Source organism: Pleurodeles waltl, chromosome 5, assembly GCF_031143425.1.
Source record: "Pleurodeles waltl isolate 20211129_DDA chromosome 5, aPleWal1.hap1.20221129, whole genome shotgun sequence".
Taxonomy (NCBI): Eukaryota; Metazoa; Chordata; class Amphibia; order Caudata; family Salamandridae; genus Pleurodeles; species Pleurodeles waltl.
In genome coordinates, this window is record NC_090444.1 from 112,987,093 (window position 1) to 113,015,020 (window position 27,928).

Consider the following 27,928-nt stretch of genomic DNA (forward strand, 5'->3'; position numbering starts at 1 on the left):
CAAATGATAAATGTTTCCTGAAACCCAATTTTCACAGATTATTTTTAATACACTATATAGTTTTACCAGTAAAGCTGCAAGTTAGTGGGAAAGTTTTTGGACATTTCCTGGAAATTTACAGTCTGTAAATAACAGTGCACTACCACACCATGCTTTAGTAATATATTTATTAGAAGTGAGTGTTTAAATATAAACTGAGAAACACTCCTGCCCTGATGGCAAAGCTATTAGTAAAAAAAGAGGCAAGTCATGCATGGATCATGTGTGGGATAGATGTATTATACATGGAGCAAACATTTAGTGTATTTAATCAAACAAAAGAGGATTTTTTCACAGCAGTACTGCTAAATTCACATATTTGAAGGTGCACTCATATGTGAGAATGAAGACAAGACGACTGTAAAATACAATATTTGCCTAGGATCACACAATTTGAGACCCGTTTCTGGGTTAAGTACATTACAGTTAGGTTGAGTAGATTATTCAAGCTACTCGACATGCAGGTCTAGTTACATTTTTATGATTTTTTGAGGCCTGCAATATGTATCTACCTGCAGATGCTTCACTGATCTCACCCACCTCCCTCCCTGTTCTCAAGAATGGTCATAAACCACCATTTTAAAAAGTTTCCAATCTTGTGGTGACACTGCATTGTCACTTTTGATTTGTTGCTTCCATGTCTCTTCCTCTAATTGGACAGGATAGTCAGTGCCCCTAACGGCATAAGACAGCTATGAATAGTTTCCATATCCAGCCTGGTGCCTGGGGAATATTCAACATGTGAGGGATCTGCAGGTAGAAAAGGTATCCACCAGAAAGATTGTTACCAAAGTTAAGAAACGTTAACAGCACTCTCCAACCATGTATACAACAATATGCAGAAGACATAGTAACCTTTCTCTATTGATACTAAAATAAATAAATCCACGTTTTTTTCGTAAAAGTATCCTCATAAGCAAATCATGTTTTCAGAATTGTTTGAATTTAATCTGATCATAACATTGAGTTAGTCCTAAAATACATTTCTAATATCAGAAAATATTTCCCATATGGCTGCACTAAATCAATTATTCTACCAATATATGCAAAGACCACACAGCATACATCTCAAGTTAGGCCCATCACGTCGCCTGTAACCCTCATAGAATACAGTGTGAACCAGTGGCCGGGCTACAGAGGGCGGGCCACGCGGGAGCTTAATAAAATGAATACATTTTTTTTTTTTGTTTTACGTACCTCCGCTCACTGGCCACTGCTCCACAGGCTGCAGGCACAGGCTCGTCAGGATTGGCTGGGAGCACCCAGTCAGGGTGCTCCTAGGCAGACTGTGAGTCTGTGCCTGCTCTATCCAGCCCAGCAACATAGTGCCTGGCTGGATAGAAAACACTGCGCATGTGTGTTTGGCTGTCTCGAGACGGCCGGCCAAACACACATGGAGCTCATCCCCAGCCCCGCCCCTTTAACAATGAAAGGATAATAGACCCTGGTGGAGGGGGTTAACTCCGTCCCAAATGTGACGGATATCCCGCCCGCCATATTACGAGTTCCATAGGATAGAATGGACTCGTAATTCAGCTGGTGGGATATCCGTCACATTTGGGACTGAGTAATCCCCTCTGCCGAAGTTTTAATCATGCCCTTCGCTTATTATCCTTTCATCGCTAAAGGATTTGCAGCGCTTGCTGCTGGCGGTGGGGGGGAGAAACGCTCCCCTGCCCCGCGGAGGAGCCGCCACTGCTGTGGACATGCGTTAAGTTGGAATCTTACAGTGCCAGGCAAAGTGAATGAAAACCTAATGCTTCACTCGTGTAATGTTTCCACAAAGCGTTCATTGCACGCACCCTAATGTTTACATAGTCATTCTTCCCGATACAAATCCACAAAACACATGGGTTTAGAGTCCTGCTTTACTTACCTTGATAAACAATGAAGGTTTGACAGTTCCTTCCTCTAACTCACCTCTACAGTGAACAAAACTCTAAGGGATAGCTACAGCCACCTTCACAGCGGCAGGAATCTGTTTGTTTGCAGTTCCAGTGGAAGGGACTCTTGTGCCAGCTAATCCACACTCTGAGGTACATTCACGAGATCAGCACTCGACATAGGAGCACGTGTTGGGCCTCAGGCATTTAAAAAATAACAGCTTGAGTAAGGACTCACTGTTGAATCTCTAAACTGTGTCTCAGTAATCCTCCACTTCACCAGTGTGGTATGGGGCCCTAGGCCCAAACCAATAGCAAATGGTTATTAAAACTGCACTGTGATGCACCTCAGCCTGTACTTGACAGAGAACTGTAGACTCTAGACTGTAATGTTTTTAGCAGAAATGTCAATCCGCGTAGTGCATGGATCTGAGTGCCTTATAGTCCAATAGCTCACATCTTAACAATACGCTAACATTACCAGGGCCACTGGAATTATGTGATTGTGCTGCTGCGGTGATTTTTGCATAATTACAGATTTGCCGCATTTGCCACATAATCTAACATCTCCCGCATAATCTGCAGATTTTAACAAAAAAATAGTTTCTAGCTCAAACGGTTTAGAAGTTACAAAAATTGCAACACATGCATTGCTGTGCAATGTAAGGCCCTTTGCAAAGTTATATTTCTGTTGCTATATTGTTATGTTTGGGTGTTAAACTGGTACTAATGAGATCCAGCAATGACCAAACAATGGTAACAAGTTTGAAAATGACAAAATAATGAAGTTGTATTATGTCGCATAATTTACAGAACTCCGCCGCATAATTTGTCCTCCCTTGCCACATAATTCCAGTGGCCCTCAACATTACTGCCCCGTCCTCACAGATACTGATGTGGTACCCTCCTACTGTGGTACTACAGACGGCAATTACCTAGGAAACGAATACAGAGCTGAGGCAGCTCTGGGAGCTTTATTTTATACGTGTAAAATCAGAAGTTTCTTTGATTAAATGATTAGTAATTAGGACAAAAAAAATCTAACTGCACCACAGTAAAAATAAAATGGTGTTAACAAACGGATTGCCAGACAAGCATGGGTCACTTCTGTGGGCACTAACGAATTATCTGTGGGGGATTCTTCTCTGCTAGTGCTGTGGCTAGGATTAAGCATGCTGATTACCAGAGGTTTCTATTATTCTACCACGTTTTGGCTTTTAAGTCCGCTGGTTACCGAAACACCATGTAAAACAGCAATAACAAAAATGGTGATGCTTGATGCAAAACGAGTACAAATTGCCTGATGCTTTTAAGGTGAATGTATTACATTATGAAACTGCACCATCTCAACATTAAAAAAAAAATCCAGAATCTTGAAAAATGAAGATTTTGAAGCTTCACTCTTTCAAATGCACTCAAAGGAAGCACTGCATATTTATTATCCAAATAGCTGTTTAAAAAAAAAAAACGACGAGAACTGCCCAAGATAGAGGATATAAGATAACTATTTGGAGATGTTCTTGCAGTCGGAAATGCTCAGGACACCACAATATGTCAGAAACATGTCAAGCACTAATGTGACAGCCCTTGTTTGCTTGTGACAGTTCTTGACATGCTGTGGCACACCTACTTCCGGATGAGCGAGCACAGCTCCAATCAGTGGCATCTGATGACAATTTAAAGTGAGAGGGTGCAAACACTTTCCTTAAACTGGGGCAAGCAAGCCTGACTGCCAGTGCTTAATTTGTAAATAAAACCGTGCCAGTGCCCAAAGCTCTATTGAAACACGCGGCTGCTGCAATGTAGATTTTCCTAGTTTTAATGACGGGAAGACTTAATTTTATTAAAGACACAGAGGCGAGTATTATGCGTTTGTTTTCTTGCTTTATTTCAATAGCAGCAGTGAAAACAAACAAACTACAAATCCCAAGAGGCGAAGATAAAGAGCCAACGAGAAGAAAAACATAGTCCAAATATGGTAACCCATCAGGATATATGAATAGTATTATTACATCACTTAACTGTGAACAGCCCTCTTGGTAAGTCAAGCAGAACGAAATAAAGAAAAAATAGAGAATAAAATAGAGAACCTCCATAATAAAGGACAATAAATCAGAACAAAAGTTCATAAATCCAGGAAACTGAGAATGATCCAGAACTGGATCGGCAGCCATCCTAACTCTTGCTGAAGAGGAAAAAGAAGATGATAGTCTGGATTTCAAACCAATAGATACTGAATTAAGTGGAAGGTTGAGTAGTAGACGTTGACGCTGAAACGGTGGGAAAAGACAATAGTTAAACAATGTGGTGGGATAATACCTCCATGTCTTTAATAAAATTAAGACTTTCTGTCATTAAAACTAGGAAAGTCTACATTTTATGTCAAGAATGGAGGCTCCTATTATGCTTGTTCAAAGCAAATTAATCACATTCATAGAAAAATTGTCAATAGGTTTGCAATAAAATACTTTAAATACATTTTTCCTTAGACCAATCTGCAGATCTAAAAATGTCCTCTAAGCAGAAACTCGCTCAAAAAGTTTTGGATGCCATTGCTCCTCTGGAACAGTGCGCCCCAATTATGGAGGTATCAATACCCGCTAAGGACATAATCCATTTAACCAAATGAGCTAGAGTAGTGGCAGATACAGGATTATAGGGTTTTCTAAAAGAGATAAGAAGTTGGGATACAGAGGACGCTCTTAAATCTGCAGTCTTTTGATCATAAACTTTTAAACATTGTCCAGCACATAACTTAGAATGATCTTGAAAATAAGGGTAAAATAATTAAGTTAAATTAGTTTTAGTTCGACGAACCACTGTGAACAACACTCCAGATGGAGTAAACTGTTGAGATGAAATGTCTAAAGCTTTAACATCAGAAAGACGCTTAATGGAAATAAGACATAACAGCATTGTCAATTTGACGGATAACATTATTAAGGTAAGCATAGTATTATCAGGCCATGACAACAGGAAATTTGAAACAACAAAGATGTCCCATAATTACCTATATTTGGGTAACGGAGGATTAGAAAACTTTATTCCCTTCAAAAGTCGGCAAATGAGAGGATGTTTTCCTACTGGTTTTCCGTTCACATAAACATGGTTGGATAAAATAGCCGATCTATACAGGTTAACGGCACGAAAGGCCTTGCCTTTGCTGGCTTCCGCAGCTAGGAAATTAACGAAATTCACATCTGCTGAAAGGGAATTGATGTCTCTTCCCAGACACCAGCTGTGCCATAAAGACCAAGCTGATTGTAAGCTTTTCTAGTCCTTGGAGCCCAGGATTGTTTGATATACTCAGAAGCTTCAGACTAAATGAAAGGGAGAGGCTGGGAATTCCTGCAATTTTCCACGCCGAAAGAGACGGTAGATTGTCTAAAATGAGGTTGTGTGGACAGTGCAGCGGATCCAACAAGAGGTCTGGAAAAGAAGGAAGTGGGAAAGGAAAATCTTTTGGAAGTTCCAAGTGGGTTGGGAACCAAATCTGGGATTGCCAAAATGGAAGTGGCTTGCTGTCGTCTTGCTTGTGCAAGCACCCTGCTGATCATGAGGAAAGGGGGGAAAGCATAATTCAGGGACTTTGACCAATCCTGTAAAAAGGCATCCGATGCATGCCAAGGCCAACGGATCTGGCCGCCAGCTGTAGAACTGAGGAAGTTGAGAATTGAGACGAGATGCAAACAAGTCGATTATTAAAGGGCCCCATTTGTTCTGAACGGATTGAAAAATTGAGGGGTGAAGTTTCCAATCTCTTGAATCTCGAAGATGGCGCGAATGCCAATATGCTATCGAGTTGAGAGCTCATGGAAGATACTCTGCATGAACCGAAATTTGGTTCAAAAGGCAAAATTCCCAAAAGCCCTTTGCCAGTTCTGCTAGGGTTTGGATTTTGTACCTCTGAGATGATTTATGTAACGGACCGCCGAGATATTGTCCATCCTGAGAAGGATAGCACAACGAACTTTGTTCTTTGCAAGGCTTCTGATTGCAAAGGAGCCGGCAAGTATCTCTAAACAATTGATGTGCAATTTGGACTCCTCTAAAGACCATGTACCTCCAGTCGATATTGGACCACATCGGGCCCCCCAACCTGTACGGCTTGCATCTAACTCTAACACGAGATCTGGGGCTGATGCAAAGATAGTTCTTCCGTTCCAGGCATCTAAATGGTCTATCCACCATTGAAGTTCTATTCATGATTAGAGATCTAGCAGGATAGTATCTACATAGGATAGACCTTTTCTTAAATTTTGAATCTTTAATCTCTGTAGAGCCTGATAGTGCAGGGGACCTGGGAATATCGCTTGAATAGAGGAAGAAAGAAGTCTGACTATTCAAGCAAGCGATCTTAGAGAAATCAAGGAGCTGTGTAGGATCTGAAGAATCTCTAATTTTATGGATTTTATTTTTTGCCGAAGGGAGAAGAGTGGCAGACACTAAACTTATTTGGAAACCTAAGAATTCTATAAGTTGATTTGGAAGCAAAAAGGATTTTTCTTTGTTGAGGATAAAACCTAGATCGGATAGGAGAGAACATGTTAGTGTCAAGTGAGACATGAGAGACTGAGGGGATTGGCTCATTATAAGAATGTCGTCTTAATAAATAATACGTCTCACAACTTGAGCTCTGAGGAAAGCTACCACCGGTTTCATGAGCTTGGTGAATCACCATGGAGCTGATAAGAGACCGAAGGGTAGAGATGTAAAGTGAAAGTGTTGGTCTAACCACTGAAATTGGAGAACTTTCCTTAAATCTGGATGAATTGGATCAACAAGGTATGCATCCTGTAAATCTAACCAAACCATCCAATCATGTTGAAGGAGAGTATCTCTGAAATGAAGAATCGTTTCCATTTGAAATGTCAATAGACCACAAAATGATTGAAATATTTGAGATTGATTACTGGCTGCATCTTTTTGTTCTTCTTTGAACCAAGAAGATGGAGCTGGTAAAGCCTGATGGATCGGGCTGGGTAAAAGCAAAGGCTTGTTTTTGTAGAAGAGATTGTATTTCTGAAGTAATGAGATCGGACATTTCTATCGAAAAACGTGGAGGCGGACGAAAAACAGTTTGGGCAGGATTTGAATAAAGTTCGATAATATACCCTTTTACCGTGCTTAGAACCCAAGGGTATGAGGTGATTGACAAATATTTTGGTAGAAAATGATGAAGATGACCCTCTATAGGAATAGGACCAAAAGGTAGGCTTACCTGATTGATAGGAAGATCTGGAATTCCTGTAATCTCTGGAGTGGAAACCTCTTCATCTTTGTGGGTAAAACTGCGGCCTATATTCTTGGTAGGATGAATTGTAGTAGCCTCAGGAGCCTTGGTTGGAATAACCGCGGCTGGCAAAGCAGTTCCTGCCTCTGCCAGCCCTGGCAAAAACACGTTGCGTAAACATTTTCTTTAAAGATTGTTGAGCCTTATCCAAAGAGGTAAATGTATTTTCTCAGTTCCTTAAGGAATGTTTCTCCAAAACGTAAACCTTCCGTTTTAACATCAGGATGCACCGTCGCCAAAGTAACCAATTTTGGATCAAGTTTAAGCAATAGGCTTTTCTTCTTTCGTGAGTCAAAGCGGAGTTAGCATTTCTGAAGAGGCAGACTGTCCGCTGAACACATAACGAAAGTTCTTCAGGATCAGTAAAAGTGCAATCTATCCTGGCCACCTCCGACAGATCAAAAATGCATGTAAGGGGACCAACAACATCCAAAAGTGTATCCTTACAAGAGGACCATGCTTTGTCCACCCCTTTACGAGGATCTTTACCAAATTTAGTAAAAAATGTGAGACGAGGTTGATCAATAGAAGGAGTAATTGTGGCTTTCTGAGAAAGGGAAGGGCGAGGGCATCCAGATTTTAACTTGGCCCTAGTTTGTTTATCTAGAGGGCAATTAAGTTTAGCAGATACATACTCCCATACATGATCCGCAGGAACCCACTCAGAGTTGGGGTAGAGAATGTGAGATGGATCAAACATTCATAACCTTTCGCAATCCATGAGTGGCTTGGGTTTAGAAGCCTCCAACGAAGATAATCTTTTTTTTTTTTTTTAAGGAGGGGAAGATAAAGAACTTGCATCATCCTTGTCAGATAGATTCATATCCGAATCCATGCCAGGCAAGTCATCATCCATATCAGGAATGGAAGTAATGACTATAGGAGTCATAATATGTTTTGATTTAGATTTGCTTTTTAGAGACAATTTTAAATTGTTCTGATTTTTATTCTCCTTCGAAGGAGCCTTCTGAGGAACTGCGTCCTCTGCAATGTGTGAGGGCACCTCACTCACCTTTAGCACCACTTTATGTAAATTATTTGATTGTTTAATGGGTGAAAGGCACTGTCTGCTTTCCCCCGCAGACTGGGCGAAATCGTCTTGGTAATCATTTTAAAAACTTAAGTTTCTAAATGTCTGCTGAACAGAGATTTGAATAAAGACATTAATGTCTTGTTTAATTGCATTGACCTCATCAGGGTCAACCTGTTGTAAGGGAGAGCTGTCAATCTCCATGCTGTGTGAGGATATAAGAAGGCAAACAACATAGTTCAGTAAAAATCAGCAAAAAAGGGGTTAAAAAGCAGAAGGGAAAGCTGAGGCTGAAACTCCGCCTATGGGTGGTACTAACAGAGCTGAGAAGAGAAAAGGACCGGAAAAAGCCAGGTCCTACGATGTCGCTGCAAAGAGTCGAGTAGTGACAAAGAAGCGCAGGGAAAAGTTGAATTAAACTTATTTATGAAGGAAAACCAGGCGAGGAAGGAAAAGTGGAGAAAAACGGTGTCAGAACTCTTCAGATGCTGGGAAAATGGAGCCCTCAGTTTAAGGAAACGGTTGAAACCATTCGGAAACGAGCGTGAGGAAAAGCATTCCTGGTGTGTCCGGCAACCTGCCGACTAGGAAAGAAAATTGCTTAAAGGCGCGATATTACCAACAACCATATGGTAAATACAACATATTCAAATACTGCCATGATATAAATAAATATTGGATAACGAAATGATAAAAGTACTTAACTTGATTGTGAGCAGCAAGAAAAGAGGGCTGTTCGCAGTCAAGTGACGTAATAAGACTATTCAAATATCCTGATTGGTTACCATGTTTGCACTATGTTTTTCTTCTCATTGGCTTTTTTTCTTCGCCTCTTGGGATTTGTAGTTTGTTTGTTTTCACTGCTACTATTTAAATAAAGCAAGAAAAGAAACGCATAATTGGAGCCTCCAGTCTTGACATAAAATTAAAGGAGTGAGCACAGAATACGGAGGCAGTGTAACCCTGAAGCCATCTCGGGCCTCTTCAATCCATTTACAAACACTCCCTGCCCCTTCAGCTCACTCTTGCAGCTTTCTGCTTTCTCCTAATGTGACGCTTTTAAGTTTTACTCTTCCTCCATCTTTCCCATGTGTGCCTCTTACTCGCAGGAAATGGTTGAGGCAGAAAATATGTGCCGACCCCCAAAAATAAGTGTGGTGCCCCGCACCGGAAACCACCGGCTCAGATTAAGCACTGCTGACCTCCCTTCTGGGCCCTAAACAGAACATTAATAAAGGCCAAGATCCCAGTTTAGATGTAAACCAGAGGGTTTGAAGGTGAGCCAACTAAATATTTTTTTATTGTGCCCGCCAAGCCCTTCCTTTTACTAGGGTGTAAGAAATCTGTTTTTCAGGATGTTTTATTATCTTGCTTCACCTCCTTTTCACTTCAGCGGTAATGAAGTATAATCCCAGTTGTCTTTTATGACTACGATTCTGTATGTAAGGGGCAAGGTGAACTAACACACAGCAGATAAGGCAAACGTTGCAGTCTTTGAAAGCAATGTGAACGCTCAATTGCATAGAATGCACTGGATCAGAAAACAGATGTTTTACAACAATTGGGCGTGCTCAGGACTCATACATCAGTAATAATTAAAAACAAAAGCTCCATCCATATAGGTGGATTGCCTCCATGAAAGAAAAAAATGTAGCAGCAAGTGCCATCTGGTACCAAAGAACCAACGCCTCCAGAACTCAACATAAATAAACTGCCTGTCCCAACGTTAAATAGATTTAGTAAAGCACAGTTGCTATGACAGAAACACCAGCCTGGCATGTTTAGAAAAATAGACATTTAATCATAAAACTCAAAATGCTAATTTCTAAAGTGTTTCAAACTATGCGCAGCCCAGTCTAAACTGGTGCCTGGGATGCAGAATACGTGCAGCGAAATAAAGCTGAACCTCCCACTGCATTAGTTGGGTTGAGTTTGTAACGTGTCAGCATGGCACTAATGCAGTTTCTGGGCACAGTAGGTGGTTTACAAAGTTGGAGGTGGCAAGATGGAGTAGTAAACATAAGGTGACAATAGGACGCTAGTAGATATCATTTTCATTTCATTTTAGCAGCGTTGCTGGTGATTGTGGTGTGAACTGATACAGACCGAGCAAGGTGCAGAGTACACAAGTCGTAAAATGAGCACGGGGTTGAATCACCTTGAGGTGCACAGGCACTTCTGCTTCCCAGAGATGAAAGATTCACAGAGCTGAAGGCTCACACTCACTTCTTGAGCTTGCAGTGGAGACTGGTGTGGAGAGAGCAGCGAAAGCAGCCTTCTCCCACCCACCACAACTGTGGTGTCGCTGGTCGGTGACGTAACCGGCCACCCGACACCGTCAGTCAGATAGGGGTGAGTCCAAGAGTGTTCATCTTGGACTTCCCCAGATGTAAAAGGCAGAGCCCACCTCTGCCTGCATGTACGGTGGTCTGCCCCGAGGTCAAGGGCTCGGGAGTATAAATAAAGAAGGCGTGGTCAGGGCCGGCAGAGGGAGCTGCGCGGGTATCGGATTAAGGAACAAATAAGCCGTACTCAGACCTGCCTGGGCCGCACCTGACCACGCGGCCGTTGAACCAGAAATACCGAGTGTGCGTATTATTTGTGCTGCGCCGTTTTGCCTCTTGTCGGAACCCACCACTGGTTCCCGGCATCACAACTACCATCTCTCCCCCCCACCACATCCCACAGAGTACTGGATGCCATGTAACTCACCATCAGGCAGGGTTTTACATTCACCCTACTCCGATACGTTTGCTTGGTTTCACACAACCTTTGGTAGTAGCAGTGCCTAATTTGTGCTTGTTGTTTCCGGTGCGGAGCACCGGCACTTACTTTTAAGGTCCGGTACTTCTTTTTCTGCCTCAGGCCTTTTCTGCGAGCAAAAGACACTCGGGACATATACAAGTGACACCAGTCGTAAGTGTAAAAGGTCATTATTAGGACAGGATTGTAACAATAACATCTTTAAACTTTAAACGCATACCCCAACTTTAACAGATCCCCCCCTTTAAACCTTTCCCGCTCATCTTTCTACTTCAAACCCCCCCCCTTTTTCCGCTAAGCACTCCCCTTTTCTTTTCATGCCCTAGTTGTTTCGTGCATCCCCCACGCTGTGATCCTTTTCCTTTTTCTCCTGGAAGGGTGGCCAAGCCCGCACCTGACTCTCCACCCTCCCCTATCTACTGCCATCCAGCACAACCCATTTGGCGTTGTGCTGCCCCACCCTCATAATGTTTTCTTCGTGTCCCCTTTCTCCCTCTTCTTTTTTTTTTTTTTAAACTTTCCTCTGCCCCTCTGACCACATCTCCCATCTCCAACCAGCAGTCTCAATTCCGTTAGATAATAAGCACTCCCCAACTGTGATAGATGCACTCCGTCATCACGGAAAAGACCCACCTCCTGTTCTTAGATGTCCCCATGCTTCAACACCTTTATACCCTGTGACCAGCAAAAAACCCTCATGGCCCTATTGAGCTTCTTGCGAGCCCGCTCTATGGCTCCATGCCTAACCGCCCCTCTCCAAGCCCTTCTGGGCACAAATTCAGTCCAAACCAGGCAAGTACCGTGCAACTTTTGCTTAAGGAGTTCCAGATCTCTCTGCATGTGCTGCAACAAAACAATTCCTGAAAATTTCACGAGGTCATTCTCCCCGAGATGAATCAACAGTAAGTCTGGACAGCCCCAGTTCGGCATGGTTGACGTGATGAACGGCAGCAGATTCCCCCATCTCATGCCGCTTTTCCCCCACCAGATAACTTCGTGTTTATCACTTGGCAGCCCTAAAGCCCAACCGTAAATCTGTCTTTCCGCAAACTTTGCTGCCCAATGTATAAATGAGTGTCCAACCAGCCATGTGGTCGCCTTGTCCCTCTGTGGTCCATACACGCACCCTAAAAAGAAAAAGAGCTGTAACAAAAACACGTTTCTTCTCTGCCAAACCCCCCCCCCAACCCCCTCCTTTTAAATTGCCCTCCTGAATGTAACCAACTCCTAACAATAACTAAGGCCTCACGTAATGTTCGCAGCACCTAGACTTCCATCTCCCTATGGCCTTGATTTTAGCCCAGTCCCAACCCAGGTGCGCCGCAGCCGTCCCCGCCCCAATCCTGAACCAGTGAGTGCCAAAATCCATAGCCTGCCGCCCTGTTCGCCTAAGCGCCATACGCAACACCTGAAGCAGTTGAAAACTGGTAAGCTTCGCCCCTGACTCGTGCCTGAAAACCCCATTCTCTTCCTTCAAACGCCGTACCCCTTGAAATTGCCTCCACTCTGTTACGGGACATGCGGCCTGATTGCCGCCTCTGTCCAACCATACCCATTTTCCCCTACCTAACTGATCTGTCTTTGAGCGCCTGAGCCAGATCCCCAAACGGTGCCCGTGCAGATATACCTCATTAACTTTCACTCCAACGTCCTTACCTACCCCCAACAGCTCAGAGACTCTAAACGCCCCAAAAAACATCCACACCGTGCATAGCCTAAATAAATCCAGCTCCCATTCGTCAGTACAACAGACCGGTAACACATGTAGAAGCTCTAGTAACAAGTCAAAAGTGATAGGTTCTCTAGCTGGTATAGTTGTACTCAACCTAACCCTTCCCCATCCCTTTAACATTTTCCCCCACAAATCGTTACGAGCTGGGTCACACCCAAAAAAGAGATTCCCATAAAAGGACACCCCCGCCAGTTTGCCACCTATGGTTGCCGGTGATAAACCTCTCTCGATTAGTGCTAATACAAAACGCAACGCGCGTAACTCTAACGCTTCCGCTCTCTGAGACCAAAAATGACCGTAACAGGATTCAAAGGATTTAAAATCCAACCATGCTAGCCTGTAACTCCGCTGGGTGGATTCCGCTAGGGACATCTCAACCAGTCACGCCCCCCACTCCCAAATGTCTGCTGGGACCTTGGTCTTGCTCCGCTCTGCTCCTGGCGCCAAAGTGCGAAACCACTGCCACTGTGAACGAGACAGGGAATCCGCAATCTCATTGTACACCCCAGGTATGTGTGCCGCTTTAAACATTACATTCAGCGATAGGCAACGGAGCATGAACTGACGCAACAAACGCAAAACCCTGAGATCTCTCGCCTTCTGCCTGTTCACTAACTCTACTACAGTCATGTTGTCTACCTGGAACAGCACTGTTCTATTTGCTAGCTCGTGTCCCCACACCGCCAAGGCCACCAAGAGGGGGAAAAACTCCAGAAACGCAATGCTCCTCCCCTGCTGCATCCACTGTGTCGGCCATGTTTCCGCACACCACCTCCCGTCCCAGAAAAGCCCAAAACCAGAGGCCCCTGCCGCATCTGAGAAAATTTGCACTTGCCAAACCGTGTTGGTGTTGCAGAAAAACATGGACACGCCGTTGAAATCCGCCAAAAATGTTTCCCAGACTTTAATATCCTCCCTCACACCTACTGAGACGCGTATCCTGTGGTGCGGCAGCACCGCCCCTGACATGGCTAGCCCTAAACGCCTGCAAAAAGTCCTGCCTCCCCTCATGACCCTGCACGCAAAATTAAGATAGCCTAACAGCTTCTGTGCTGACCGTAGGTCGATCCTGTGGAGTACTTTTATTGCGCCCAAAAATTCCAGCATCTCTTGCACCTCGGGTCTCGCCAATCTCGCCACCATGGTGTCCGTGTCCAGTTCTATGCCTAAAAAGGTTAAAACTGACTGTGGCCCTTCCGTTTTTTCCGGAGCCATGGGCACCCCAAAATCCTCTGCCAGGTTTTGAAACAGTGTGAGTGCCCTTGCGCAGTCACCTGAAGCGGCATTTCCTACAAAAAGGAAATCATCCAAATAGTGCGTCACCGTCCGGTGACCACTCAGCTTAACAAAGACCCACTGAATGAAGGTACTAAAGGTTTCAAAAAGTGCACAGGACACTGCACACCCCATGGGAAGGACCCTATCTACATATATGGCGCCCTCAAATTGCATTCCTAGTAAATCAAAATCATCCGGATGTATTGGCAGCAACCTAAAAGCTGATTGAATATCGCACTTCGCCAGTTCGGCGTGCCTGCCGCACCCTCTGACCAATTTGATGGCATCATCCACCGAGGCATACACCACTCTCGTGTCCTCGGGCGCAATGAAATCATCAACGGAGGTACCCTCTGGCCAGGATAAATGGTGTATCAATCGAAACTCACCTGGGGCCTTTTTGGGCACCACTGCCAAAGGTGATATCATCAGCCGTGCACTTGGCCACTCATAGTAAGGCCCAGCAATTCTGCCCAATGCCACTTCCTTATCCACTTTCATGCGCACCATTCGTGGCATCTCCTTGGCAGACCGCAGGTTATCTGCCCATCTCCTTAAACGCGAGCCTTGGTAACCTACCCGAAAGCCCTCCTTAAAACCCCACTCTACCTTGCAAGCTGCGTCGGTATCCGGATATCTTTTTAACCATGGCAAGAGAGCCCTCAGCCTAATTGGCGTAGGAGCCCTTTGTCGTAGGATTGCCCTGCATGCCTCTGCCTTTGGACCCTCTCCATTGCTCGGCTGGGCTGGAGAGCGTAAAACATTGTGTGACCGGATGACGACCCCCGCACTTGGAGCAGTCATGTTTGAATTTACAGGGCTGTCTGGAACAGAAACTTTTATTGTAGTTCCAACACGCACCTGTTGTGGATACCGGGGGTCGCTGCCCCCCTCCCGCCCCTCCCTGGGCGGGACGTGCCTGAAAAGGCTTGTATATTACCGGCAAGCCACTCGCGGTGTGCGTAGATGCCGTGGACTGTGCGGATGCCATCCACTGCATCCACAATTCTGGGTCCACGTCCCCCCAGTGCTTGTCTGGATTAATGCTCACCCTGGCCCTGAATTCTTCGTCGTAGCTGAGCTACGCAAAGCCCCCAAAGTGCATCTGAGCCTTCCTTATGATATCCATATATTTGAAAAGTGCAATGGCCCTGTCCGGGAACTTCTCGCAGTATATGCTAGCGAAAATCAAAAAGGCTGATGTCCAATTGTCCATCGTTATTGGCACCCTGGGTCTGCGCGCTAGCTCCCATTCCTCCTCTTTTGAGCCCTCCTTCGCCTGAATATCCCTATGTAGCAGCTTGAATAAGTCTACGTATTCGTGTCTCCAAATTTTGGCTTTTGTTTTTTCTACTATGTGTGATCCCAAAGGCATGGCAAGGCCCATGTACGGACGCCTCTTCTTGTGGCTTCCCCCCCCCTCTTTGTCTTCCGCCCCAGTGGCCCCTTCCGCTGTCTCCTTGCCAGTCTCCTTAGCCGCTGACATCAAGGATGCTTTTGCTGAACCTTCTTCACCTCCCTTTTTCTCTGTCCCTTCCACCTTGTCATGCACTGAAAAATCCCCCACTCCTATGGACTTGCTCGTGTGTGTCTCACCCTGTCCTGGATTATTCCCCCACACCGACCACCATTGCCCCTTACCTCCGCCTTGCCCCACCAGGGGCCTGGCCACCTTTCTTGCCCCCCGACCTCGGGCCGAGCCGCGCTGCGCTTGCCGTTGGCTGCCACCTTCCATTGGATCCTGTAAAACAGAAGCAGAAACAGGGGTTGCGCCGCACTTGTGCCCTTGTACTCTCCCCTGTGTTCTGTTCGCCTCTAACTCGCGGATTTCTCCCTCTTCCCATTCCTCTACATCCTCCTCATAATCAAGTTCCAGCACTTCCCTTTCAGTCATTTCCCCAGTGTGGCCCATATTTTCATTCAAACGCATCATATTCGTGGAAAAATCTTCCCGTTCCTTGTGGCGCATACCACCTTTGGGTTCTCTACGTTCCTGCGGTGTAGAGAAGGCCGCCGGTGACCCCTCTAGTGCTTCTGACCAGCGTTCTGGGGCCGTGCTGCGCCCCGCTGGCTTCGGAATTTTTCCGCCAGCCTCTGCCACTGGCATTGTATGTCCTTGCCCGGTGTGACCGTGTGCGCCACTGGGGCCTCCCGTGCCATAACTCCCTTCGGCCGCCTTAGCCTCCTGCCCCCTTCCTGCACCTGCCTGTGGCACCCAAACCCAACTGCCGGGCCCCTGTCTATATACTGTGGGCCCTTGCCTTCCATCCCCACTGCCGTCTCCCCCCACTGCCTCTCTCGCCTCCCTGCCTCCTCCCTGTCCCTACACAACTGGGCCCACCGCTCCTCTGTTTCCGCCACTACTCGGCGCTGCTCTTTTATCCTGGCTTCTAACTCGGTCATCCTACTCTGGTCCCATCTGGCCTGCTGTGCCTCTCCCTTTTTCTTTTGCCCCAGTATGCCCATCTTGGCCCCGAATTTCCCTTTCTTGACCTGCCTGTTCGCCCCTTTTAGCCTGCTCTGCCAGCTTTTCAACCTGGCTTTTGTCTTCTCCTTTTTTTTCAATGGGGCCCCAGGGCCCTGGCTGTGCTCTGACCCCTCCCCTTGGAATGACAGGTCCAGAGAGGCCCAGTCCTGATCCTTGTCATCGGATGTCCCCTCCCCAGTCACCATCATTGGGCCCTGCCCTGCGCCCTCTGCCACGTTTGTGAGGCCCTCTTGGGCCTGTTCCCCCCCACCCTCTCTCACTGCCCCTTGCTCCGCCTCCTCCGTCGTCCTCTCGGCGCTAACCTTTCCCTGGGTTGCCGTAGTACTGGGCGCGCTGCGCGCCCTACCCACCGCCACCTTTTTCACTCTTTTTGCCCCCCCCCACCCCCCCTCGGGGGACGTTTCTGTCTAAGAAGACGCGGCAACTGCAGCCGCTACCCGGCTCGACGCTTTACGCGTCGGCCGCACCATGCCGACAGCACGCCAGGCCTGAGGAGGTCGGCACGGCCGGCCTCGCCGAGCAGGCGAGGCTCGGCCCGAACAGCCTCAGCGTCATGGCTTGTTGCCATGGCGCTGACGCGGAAGCGGCGTGCCGCTTACCTAAAATTCAAAAACGCCTGACACCGAGGCCTCGACTCGGGCCCCCCCCGCTACACTCACCGTGTACGAGTTAGTTGCTGGGAGCGCGACCGCGTCTCCCGAGGTGGCCTGCTGTAACAACGGGCCTTTACCGCCAAAAAGGAAACTCCCTACACCAAACTTTCCCTAACTAGTTTTGGCACGGAAGAGGCAGAGCCCTCCCCCGTGCCACCTTTTATTCCCTACCTAAGACCCACCCCGCTTACCTAATATCCTGCCCTACTCCCCCATGTCACTTCCCTTCTGTCCCGAATATGCCCGCGGAGACTAGAGCGTGTCTCATCTCCGCGGGCCCCTCCATTATGAGGAAGACGAAGGAAGAGGAAAACGAAAACGCGTCACTGAGGAAGAAAACCGAATGCTTCAAGAGTGCGCTGAAGGGACAGGGAGCGGCTGTAAATGGATTGAAGAGGCCCGAGATGGCTTCAGGAATAGAGTTCCCTCTGTATTCTGTGCTCGTACATGTAATTGCAGCAGCCGCGTGTTTAAGAGGAGGTACCGGCACGTTTTTATTTACAAATTAACCACTGCTAGTACAACATCTTGAACATAATTTGGAAAAAATTGATTCCTGTTGTTGATGAGTAGAAATTAAGCATTTTCATGGTGCTTCTGGTGAACGGCAGGCCGCGGTCGCATGAATGGAATGTACATTGGAACGCTCTCTGGATGCTTTCTGGAAGAAGACCAGACTGCCTCGAGGGCTTTGAAAGTTGTGCACATCTGGCGATGTTTGCTGTTCGATCCTACCCATGAAGGCTTGCGGCACTGTAGGGAGGTGGGGATAGACGGGTGACTAGCTGTGGAAAGGCATCCAGAGGGTTCCAGGTGGTGAGGTGCAACTTAATCAGGTTAATGTTCAGTTCTTTCTTGGAGGGGTGGGAGAGCTTGCCGCATGTGGGTGTGAGGGAGTTCTGCTTTCTGAGTATACCAAGAGAAGGACAGAGAACAAATGCCCCTGGAGCGCTGCATACCCCACGAGGAGCTGCTGTGATAAATTATAGGAGTGCATATTGAACTAAGTGTGTGGAGCCAATGACATTCACATGCTTGAAAAAAACTCAAATCCCATTTACTCCATGATTAGGCCATGCACTGGACCGAGTATGGGAGGTAAACCAGTTTACCCTTAGGCTGTGTAGAAGATTTTGGGCTCCACAAACCCTTTTTTCATCAGAAACGCAGATTTGTTTGTGCGTGCTGTGCTGCTGTTCACTTTTGAAGTGTCCATCTGTGCTCAGGTGTCCATTTGTGCTCAGGGGTCTTGCAGACGCCATTGTCCAAAACCCTCCACCACTGGGGCAGGGTGGGATCTGTTGCCATGAAGGGCAGGCTGCTGCGCCTCACACTGTTGCCAAAGGCTGGTGGTGACCAGAGGTTGGGAAGGTCCGAGAGAGTAAGACTACCTCTTGTGTTCCATGCAATGGGAATTTCCTCCCAGTCAATTCTGCAGACCCTCTAGGCCCACCCAGGCCCATGTATTCTCAGATACTGCAGGCCACCTATCCGAGCCAGGCTGCATGAGTCTTAGATGATGGTCGGTTTCACTGTGCAGGCCTTCTAGACACAACACACTGACACTGGCTGGCAAAGGCCAGGTTCATAAAATTCCTGGGAAGCAGGAGAACTCAAGGTAATTAGGGGTATTTTTCTAAGGTTTGTCTTGACTTGTTTTCTTTCCTCAGTCCCCTTCAACTTTGACCCCAACACTGCCGCAAGCTGGCTCACAGTCTCTGATGACTTAAGCAGCGTCACATAGCAAAGCTACTGTCTGCTTGTGGACAACCCAAAAAGTTTCACTTCCTACCCCTGCATCCTGGGCTCCATGAGTTTCTCCACAGGCAGGCACTCCTGGGAGGTGGATGTGGTCAGCACCACCAACTGGCGTGTGGGTGTAACCAAGCAGAGCAACCAGAGTAAGACTAGCCTCGCTCACACGTCCAGATGTGGCTACCGGTATATTTCATGCCGGAGGGGCAGCAGACCCCCCACCTCCAGCGCGCAGTTGAACCTGAGCGAAAACTTGAAGCGGATCCACGTGGAACTGGACTCCAATGAGGGAGAGTTGTCGTTTAATGATGCTGAACAAAATTCTCACATCTACACCTTCCACAAAAAAAATCTGAAAATCTCATCCCGTACCTCTGTGTATGGCTCCCCCCAGGACACCCATCCTGAGTCCCTGAGTATCTGCCCTGTAGCTGTGCCTGTTCTTTAGTCCCACTTGAATATTATCAGGGACAGGTCTCCCATCCTCTCTGGCGTCACCTCACCGCCTCCTCCCCCATCAACCGATTGTCCCCAGTTTTTCGAATCTTGTTAAGAAACATAAGTATGGTTGTGACATGATTATTAGTTTCTTATAATATAGTGAGCACAATTTGTGTCTGATATGATGAGAAAAATAGGTGTTACTGTTGTATGACAAAAAAAGGTATTGTTTTATAAATAAAAGCCTATGGTGGCTAATTTCATCGTCTTACACCATGGGATTCCTTGCCTAGTTTTTGCAATTTCTTTTAATCATGGCTCTTCTGCTGACCTAGGCATATTAAACCAAACACCGTGGGCCATGGAGGCTGCTTAAGAGGAATACTGTTGCATTTTGTGTGTTGTACTCTGCCCTGTGGTGTGTGTAGCCTCACGCGTGACATCACTGAAGCCGTCTCAGTCGACAGCACTGATGTGATAACTCATGACACCACAAATGCCAAGATTGATGCGGACGGATAGGAAATCAACAAAATGATTTTTTGAAGCTAGCCCCGGAGAGTTCTCAACTAATCCCACACCACCCACTAATCGAGTATGTGCAGTGTAGGTCATTTACAGGCACAGTGAGGTACATTCATGGCCCACACTCACCAACACCCACCTTTCAAAGTGAATGCAAAGATGAGGTTTTCAACAACATCTTGCACTGATCTGACGATGCTGAATAGGCATCTCTTATGCCACAGTTATTATTCTAATCTCTCTATGCTGCCACTAGGACACACTTGGTAGAACATTCCAGGTTCCCAAAGTATTGTGCACTCGGCATGTGGTTTCATGCCAGACCTTATGCTTTTTTTGCTCCAACCATTATACACTCTTCTTGACTTTAAACATTGCCCAAGCCATGTCAACTTTAGTAACTTCTAACTTACATCATGCTCCTATTTAATTAACAGTAAATACACACCCAAACGGTGATGGATGTAAAGCAGGGCTTTATCAATATTACTTGTCCACTGAGCTTAATCCCATCATCGACGGGTAAAGCACTTGAGACAGACCCGGTGATATCTATAGATTCCAAACACAACTGGACCAGGTTGTGCAACTCCGTGCATTTTGTGGAAACACTCCATTTGTGGTTGGTCCTTGCTGTTGAAACAGAATATTGGTTACCTCTTCCCAGTAATATTAAATGTCCATGGCTTTGGGCTGTTGACCCTCTCCCTTTATCCTGTGTACACTAGCTTTGCAGTGTATCTTCCTACGAGAGTCTGAAGGATGCACAAGATTAGTTTATGTAATTACCTTAACAGATAGTCAGGGATATGGAGGATGTATAATGGGCTAGAGGTTTTCATCCAGGGGGCCTTATCTCTCAGTGTCAGGTTCAACTTAGTACAACTTCTTTAGATGCACCAAATGTATCTGTCCTCGTCCGACTCTGTAAACTATGTCAATGCCACCCTGGCTGGTACCCTAGATGCCGAGCTGAAGAACCAGATTTGTTTATCTATTGTTGCAGATCTTGGACAGGCATTTAGTTTTATTGGGCTGTTCAACCTTGGAGGTGTCTCTACTGGGATTGTTTTTTATTATATATTTATTGATCATTAAGAGAACATACCCATAGTGAATCACAGCATCATTACAATGTCATATACAAGGGCATATTGAGTAAATAGCGTGATACATGCCAATGTCAGTGGGTGACTAGCTTTATAACCATTAAAAGAGGATATATCCCCTAATATAGTTGAGGAACAACAAAAAAGAGCATTACAATACTCAATGACGTGTTGTAGCTCACTGCTGGTATCGCAATATACCACCCTGTTAAGCCAGTCCTTCACCCCGGGCGGGCATCCCATACCCCAGTCTCCACTGGGATTGTTGACTCATCCCACACATGTGGAGTGGAGATTGGTTGACTTGTTGTTCTTGCTTGTAAAGCACAGGAACTCTGGCCTGGATGTCCATCACTCTCCAGGTGTGTGGAAGTAATCTGCATAGATAAGCACATGTCCTGGAACTGCCTGTTTAGAGGAAATGGCAGCAAACACAAAGAACTCCTAAGGATCCAGTGGAATGTTTAGTGTCAACTTTATGTTGCCCCTACTGACGTGAGCAGTTACTCTATTTAGAGGAATACGTTTTGATTGCAAGTGTGTCTGCTTAGCATGCTGATGCAACCCGGTCAGTTACTGGACTTGTGATTCACCAATTGAATACCCTCCAGCACGACAAAGAGCATGCTCCTCGTGACACTGCAGTAGCAATCCACCCCACTTAAAAAAAAAAGTACAAAATATATATATATATATATATATAAAAAAAAATTATATATATATATATATATATATATATATATTTTATATATATATATATTTGTATATATATATATATTTCAATATGTTATAAGTAATTAGATTGACTACATGTTTTTGGTGAGGCTTCTGCATCTCCAAACTTATTTTTTTCCATGTGATTTTTTTTTTTCCAAGCAACTTTCTTCTCCGGCAGAGGAGGTTCTAAGTGAGAAACATATCGTCTTTGTAGTTTATAGGGTTCTTGGATGCAGCAAAACAATCTTCATTTTCTTGTGACTCCTCTAAATCTAGGTGGTACAACCCAGGCATTGTCTGCAACTGTAACAATGTCACTTTAATTTTACTTTATTTGAATAGTTTTTTGGCCCACATCCACAAGTGCGATGTCAAGGCACAATCCCTGCGATTTGGGAATAACGCCAACGCAAGCAGGACGCAATGGGCATTGTTTGAAAGTTAAACAATATAATATGCACCAGGAAGTCTTTGTGGGTCTGGGATTGTACTGCCATTTGATGGAGTTTGTTTGACCAATGACTTTGTGTTTCACCACTGCGCATATTAGTTGCTCAATGTTCACCAGTAGCACATTGTATGTTTTGTTCCGTTGAGCCGCCTATGGGCTTTGACATTGCATTAGCCATTCCATTCTGTATTCTGCCTATTGGCTTTGACATGATGTATTCAGTTTAGCTGCCTATTGACTTTGACATGCTATTAGATATTCTGCCTATTGGCTTTGACATGATATCATATATTAGACATTGCATTTATATTCAGCTCAGCTGCCTATTGGCTTTGACATGATATTATACATTGCATTTTAAATTCAGCTCAGCTGCCTATTGGCTTTGACATGATATTATACATTGCATTTTGTATTCAGCTTAACTGCCTATTGGCTTTGACATGACACTAGACATTGCATTTGATATTTAGGTTAGCTGCCTATTGCCTTTAACGTGGAGTTAGACATGGCAGTTGAGAATCCAAGCTGTATTTTTCCAAGCTGTGTTTTTGCACAAGATGAACCAAGATGTTTTTCTCACAGTAGACTAGACCTGATAAGAGAGGGTACATGGGTGTTTTTCTCTCCGCTTGAGCTTGGGAACAGGAGTAGTCTCGGAGACCTGGCCAGTCTCTAAAAGGCTTGCTCAGTTTTCCCAGGTCTGAGAGGAGGGGGCACACCTTTGTAACGAATGACACAGGCTGCAGAGATTCAGATTCGAATCTGCCGGACCTCGTGCTGGAGCTTGGCGCCAGCTGCCAGCAATCCTGTGTGGGTTGATGAATCTCTTTCTCGCGGCTGACAGGGGGTCATCAGCTTGCAGACCTTAGAAAGATGAAGCTGTAAATAGTTTCCCACACGGTGAAGTATTTGTTTTGCTTTGCATTCAATATCTTATAAATATAACCTGCTGTGTATATTGCAAACTGATGTATTTTGTTTGATTAACGCGGGCTTGAAAGCTACTAATTTGTCAACATAAAAATTGTGGTTGGGGAAGAATTAACAACAATAAAAGTCTTCTTTGAACTCAGAAGTGCATTTCTGGTGTGTTATGTTAGTGCTTAGAAACTAGATAAGAGGAAAGCACTACAATTGGTACCAGGAGTGGGGTCGATCATTAAGAGTTGATTAAGGGGTTTGACGAGTTGGTCGATTTCTATGTGCACACTTTAAAAGTGTAATTGTTTTTTGTTGTTTTGAGAATTACAGGAATTGTTTTTTGTTGTTTGGAGAATCACAGTAGCACGGCAGACCATGTTTGAGAATGCATGTGTTGTTAAACTGCCCGATGGTGCTAGGAAAAACTGTGAATTGTTTTCTGTTTGGAGAATTACAGAAGCACGGCAGACCATGTTTGAAAATGCATGTGTAGCTAAACTGCCTGATAGTGTTTTGAGAAATAATTTCTGTTGTACATATGTAGAAAAAGGGTCTTTTGGAAGTAATGATGACAGAAAGGTCTGGATACCTTTATCTGCTTATAGAGAAATGCAGGAGAAATGTAGGCAGTTGGAACATGAAAATAGGAATTTACGTGAGCAAATTAGCCAGGATACATTAATTCAAAATAATGCTGAAAGTTATAAAAATGCTGTTTTTGAAGAATCTTTCTTTTCCCATTCCAGTAATGAGGGGGTTAAGACAGCTCCGAGCTGCACTGAGCCTTCCTGTGAGACAGGGTTTTTGGCAGACAAAATGCATTCCTTAACTGATAACAGGGACAGAGAGACCAGAATGTGATTTACGAGTTACCGTTGCAAAATGCACAAGTAAAACGAAAGAGTTTCATTAGCTTGTTTGATTTTTGGAAAAAGAATAGCCCTCATTTGAGTGAAATCCTAACACTTTTGTATATGGTCACTGTGAAAAATAATATGCAGTTGCACGCTTGTGATTTGGCAAATTAAATAATGCAGACTTTAGGTTTCTGCGCAGTGCAAGAAGGAAAAACTGATGTACATTTAAATCAAGAACAGGGGAAGAAAATAGTGCCCCTAGCTAGAATCATACAATGGATCTGGTACTTGCAAGACAGGGCTAGAGTACCACAGATAAAAGAGTTACCAGTGAAATTGTGTGCACCATTTGAACTCGTGTCCACTGAAGATAAAAAGCATGTTTGTTTTACTAATGATTCATTGACTGAAATGTTGTTTTCTGGCACAGTAGAAGGAACAGCGTTGTATAATGTGTGTCAGATTTTAAAGCAAGAGCTACGTGAGATGTGTCATTTTTACGCTGATTTTTGGTTCATTGCTAATGTTTTAGCTGTTTGTTTTTCCATATGGCTTGTACCTAACTGGTTCAATTACCTTGCAGATGTTAATGAGAAAAATTCAGAGAGAGAAGTGTACACCCAGAATTCTGCCTTAGTGGGGATGGCTAAGTGGGTGCCCCAGAAATGTGAACAGCTGAGAGAAAAAGCCACTTACAGGTGGGCAGAGATAAGAGAGATGCACATTCCCCTAGATTTGATAAAAACTGTGCAGCACGCACAAAAGCAATCTGTCATGCAAGCAGTCACAGAGCAGTTGGGGAGAGGAAAGTTACCAGGACAGAAATGGCAAATTGATCAGGTTTTAGGGAGAGTGATTGCTGCAAATTACCAAGGAAAAATCGAAATTATGCTGATACCTAGAAAAGAATCTGATTCATTCATACAAATTGGAGACAGAATAGCCCAAATTGGCAAAAGTGCAGTGAATGGAGGTTTGGTAAAGAAGGAGTCTGCCCCAGCCCTTCTGTCAGTGCAAGAAAAGGGAAGCTGTGGCGCAGCAGATAAAAACCTCAGTGCTGATGTGTGGGATGAAGCCCCAAGTGATCCTCCAGAACCTGCAGAGAATATAACAAAGGGCCCCAAAAACGTCCTGCTGATTATAAAACAGGGAAAGAAAGAGGAAGGGTGCAGTTTAAATGAAAAATTTTATTTGCAAGAAAAGTCATACTTGTTTCTTTTGCAGATCCTACCACGTTTCGCCACTGTCCCTGAGTGTGCTGTGTGGTCCCCCTTCCGGTGTGTGCGTGTGGGGTCGGGGAAGGGACCGAACCCCCAACCTGAACCTGGCTGAGTAAAGTGCCAGCACCATGGATCCATTTTGCGCAAACTGCGCCTTCAGTTCAAGTTCAACTTGTTTGATTGCATTCTTCCACGGGAACTAAGCTGTGTTTTTTTTTTTTTCCTTCTTATCTTCCAGCAAACCTTTCAGGTGGACCGTGCACCTCTACATGAGTAGTACTCATGCCACATCAAATTGCTAACACTGTTGAATTAGAGACTCATTCAGAGTACAAATTGCTCAGTCTTTTCTATGTAGATGTATCTGATGTGAAAAGTTCTGATAATGTTTTTTTTTTTTGTGCCGATGTTTTTTGTTTTTTGTTTTTGTTTGAAACAGGAGATATGTGAAACAAAAATTCATTGGTCAAAGGGCGGAATGTACTGCCATTTGATGGAGTTTGTTTGACCAATGACTTTGTGTTTCACCACTGCGCATATTAGTTGCTCAATGTTCACCAGTAGCACATTGTATGTTTTGTTCCGTTGAGCCGCCTATGGGCTTTGACATTGCATTAGCCATTCCATTCTGTATTCTGCCTATTGGCTTTGACATGATGTATTCAGTTTAGCTGCCTATTGACTTTGACATGCTATTAGATATTCTGCCTATTGGCTTTGACATGATATCATATATTAGACATTGCATTTATATTCAGCTCAGCTGCCTATTGGCTTTGACATGATATTATACATTGCATTTTATATTCAGCTCAGCTGCCTATTGGCTTTGACATGATATTATACATTGCATTTTGTATTCAGCTTAACTGCCTATTGGCTTTGACATGACACTAGACATTGTATTTGATATTTAGGTTAGCTGCCTATTGCCTTTAACGTGGAGTTAGACATGGCAGTTGAGAATCCAAGCTGTATTTTTCCAAGCTGTGTTTTTGCACAAGATGAACCAAGATGTTTTTCTCACAGTAGACTAGACCTGATAAGAGAGGGTACATGGGTGTTTTTCTCTCCGCTTGAGCTTGGGAACAGGAGTAGTCTCGGAGACCTGGCCAGTCTCCAAAAGGCTTGCTCAGTTTTCCCAGGTCTGATAGGAGGGGGCACACCTTTGTAACGAATGACACAGGCTGCAGAGATTCAGATTCGAATCTGCCGGACCTCGTGCTGGAGCTTGGCGCCTTCTGCCAGCAATCCCGTGTGGGTAGATGAATCTCTTTCTCGCGGCTGACAGGGGGTCATCAGCTTGCAGACCTTAGAAAGATGAAGCTGTAAATAGTTTCCCACACGGTGAAGTATTTGTTTTGCTTTGCATTCAATATCTTATAAATATAACCTGCTGTGTATATTGCAAACTGATGTATTTTGTTTGATTAACGCGGGCTTGAAAGCTACTAATTCGTCAACATAAAAATTGTGGTTGGGGAAGAATTAACAACAATAAAAGTCTTCTTTGAACTCAGAAGTGCATTTCTGGTGTGTTATGTTAGTGCTTAGAAACTAGATAAGAGGAAAGCACTACAGGGATTTTGTCATATTTACCAAAATGACCAGCGTCGTTTCAGTTTGGATTGTACAAAACCAACCATATAAATTATGGTTCCTTTGGCCAAGGATTGTACCATCACATGCCATCTCAGAAGGACTTGACTTTTTGGAAACTGGGAGCCAATTCCCTTTCCAGACCAGAGGCTAAAGTGTACTGACTTTTGTGGATCATATAAACATGTATGACTTTTTCCATATACAGACATGCTCATAACATGCAATTCAATTTTCAGTTGCAGTTTTCCATTAGCTTACCTCTTCTCACTTGTTTAATCATTACATAAAAGGGCATGCTTTAAAGTTGTCTCATTTTGTGTATGTTACCTGTGTTTAACCAAAGATTTACATTTCCAATAATCCACGAGTATTTCGTACTTCTTCATATTTCAAAGTGTGTGATTCCTGTTGGCTTTTGACTAGCCTGTTGTAAATCAGCAAAAACACTGTCAGCTCGAGTTTCAAAACCTGAGTTGCTTCCTCAGCCCTTGACAGAGGAATCAGTTTACCAGTGGTGCGCACGTCTAAGTGAAGCTCATTGTACTCTAGTCACAAAGGTCATTCCAGTTGCTGTTCAGTGTAGCAGTAGGGAAAGTTGCGGAAGACATTGTAACGCGAAGGGTTAATTAGCTTGAGCAGTGTAGATGAGCGTGATGCCTGTTGAAACCCCCTCCCAGACATCGTGGAAAAGTTCATGATATTATTTTCACACTTGTTTGTGTAGAAGACTCCGACTCAACCTTAAGAACGAGAGTACAGGGAGAAGATGGAATGTAAACAAAGGCTGTAGCAGAGCAGAGCAGAGCAGACAAGTACTGATAACATTAGCTAGAAAATGCCAGAATGAGATAGAATCCAAGCTTCGAGTTACTTAAGCACTGAACTGTGTGTGAGGGATTAGGAAGCTCGCAGATGGAATTGTGGAAGCTGCCATGGCCCAGCGCTGCCTCCCTGTTTGCTCGTGGTGCTTGAGGGGGAGAGAGGTCCAAGCAGGCGGTAGAGGGCTCCCCAGCATGTCGTGGATTAAGTTAAGTTTCCACACAGGGATAAAACACCTTTGTTTCTCTGCTCTATTATTATGACTGATTATTTATGCCTGCACTGTGTTTATAACCTGAAGTATTGAACTCGTTTTTTTATTCTGCTTTCTAAACCTATTAGTGTGAAC

The 27,928-nt window shown here is 44.7% G+C and overlaps 1 long non-coding RNA gene across 1 annotated transcript; it reads left to right on the forward strand.

The window, feature by feature from the left end:
* The first annotated feature begins 10,734 nt into the window (after positions 1-10,734).
* Positions 10,735-26,680, forward strand: LOC138295440 (uncharacterized). Its single transcript, XR_011203599.1, has 2 exons — positions 10,735-10,833; positions 25,163-26,680. It is a non-coding gene; the product is annotated as an uncharacterized lncRNA (long non-coding RNA).
* Positions 26,681-27,928: the final 1,248 nt, after the last annotated feature.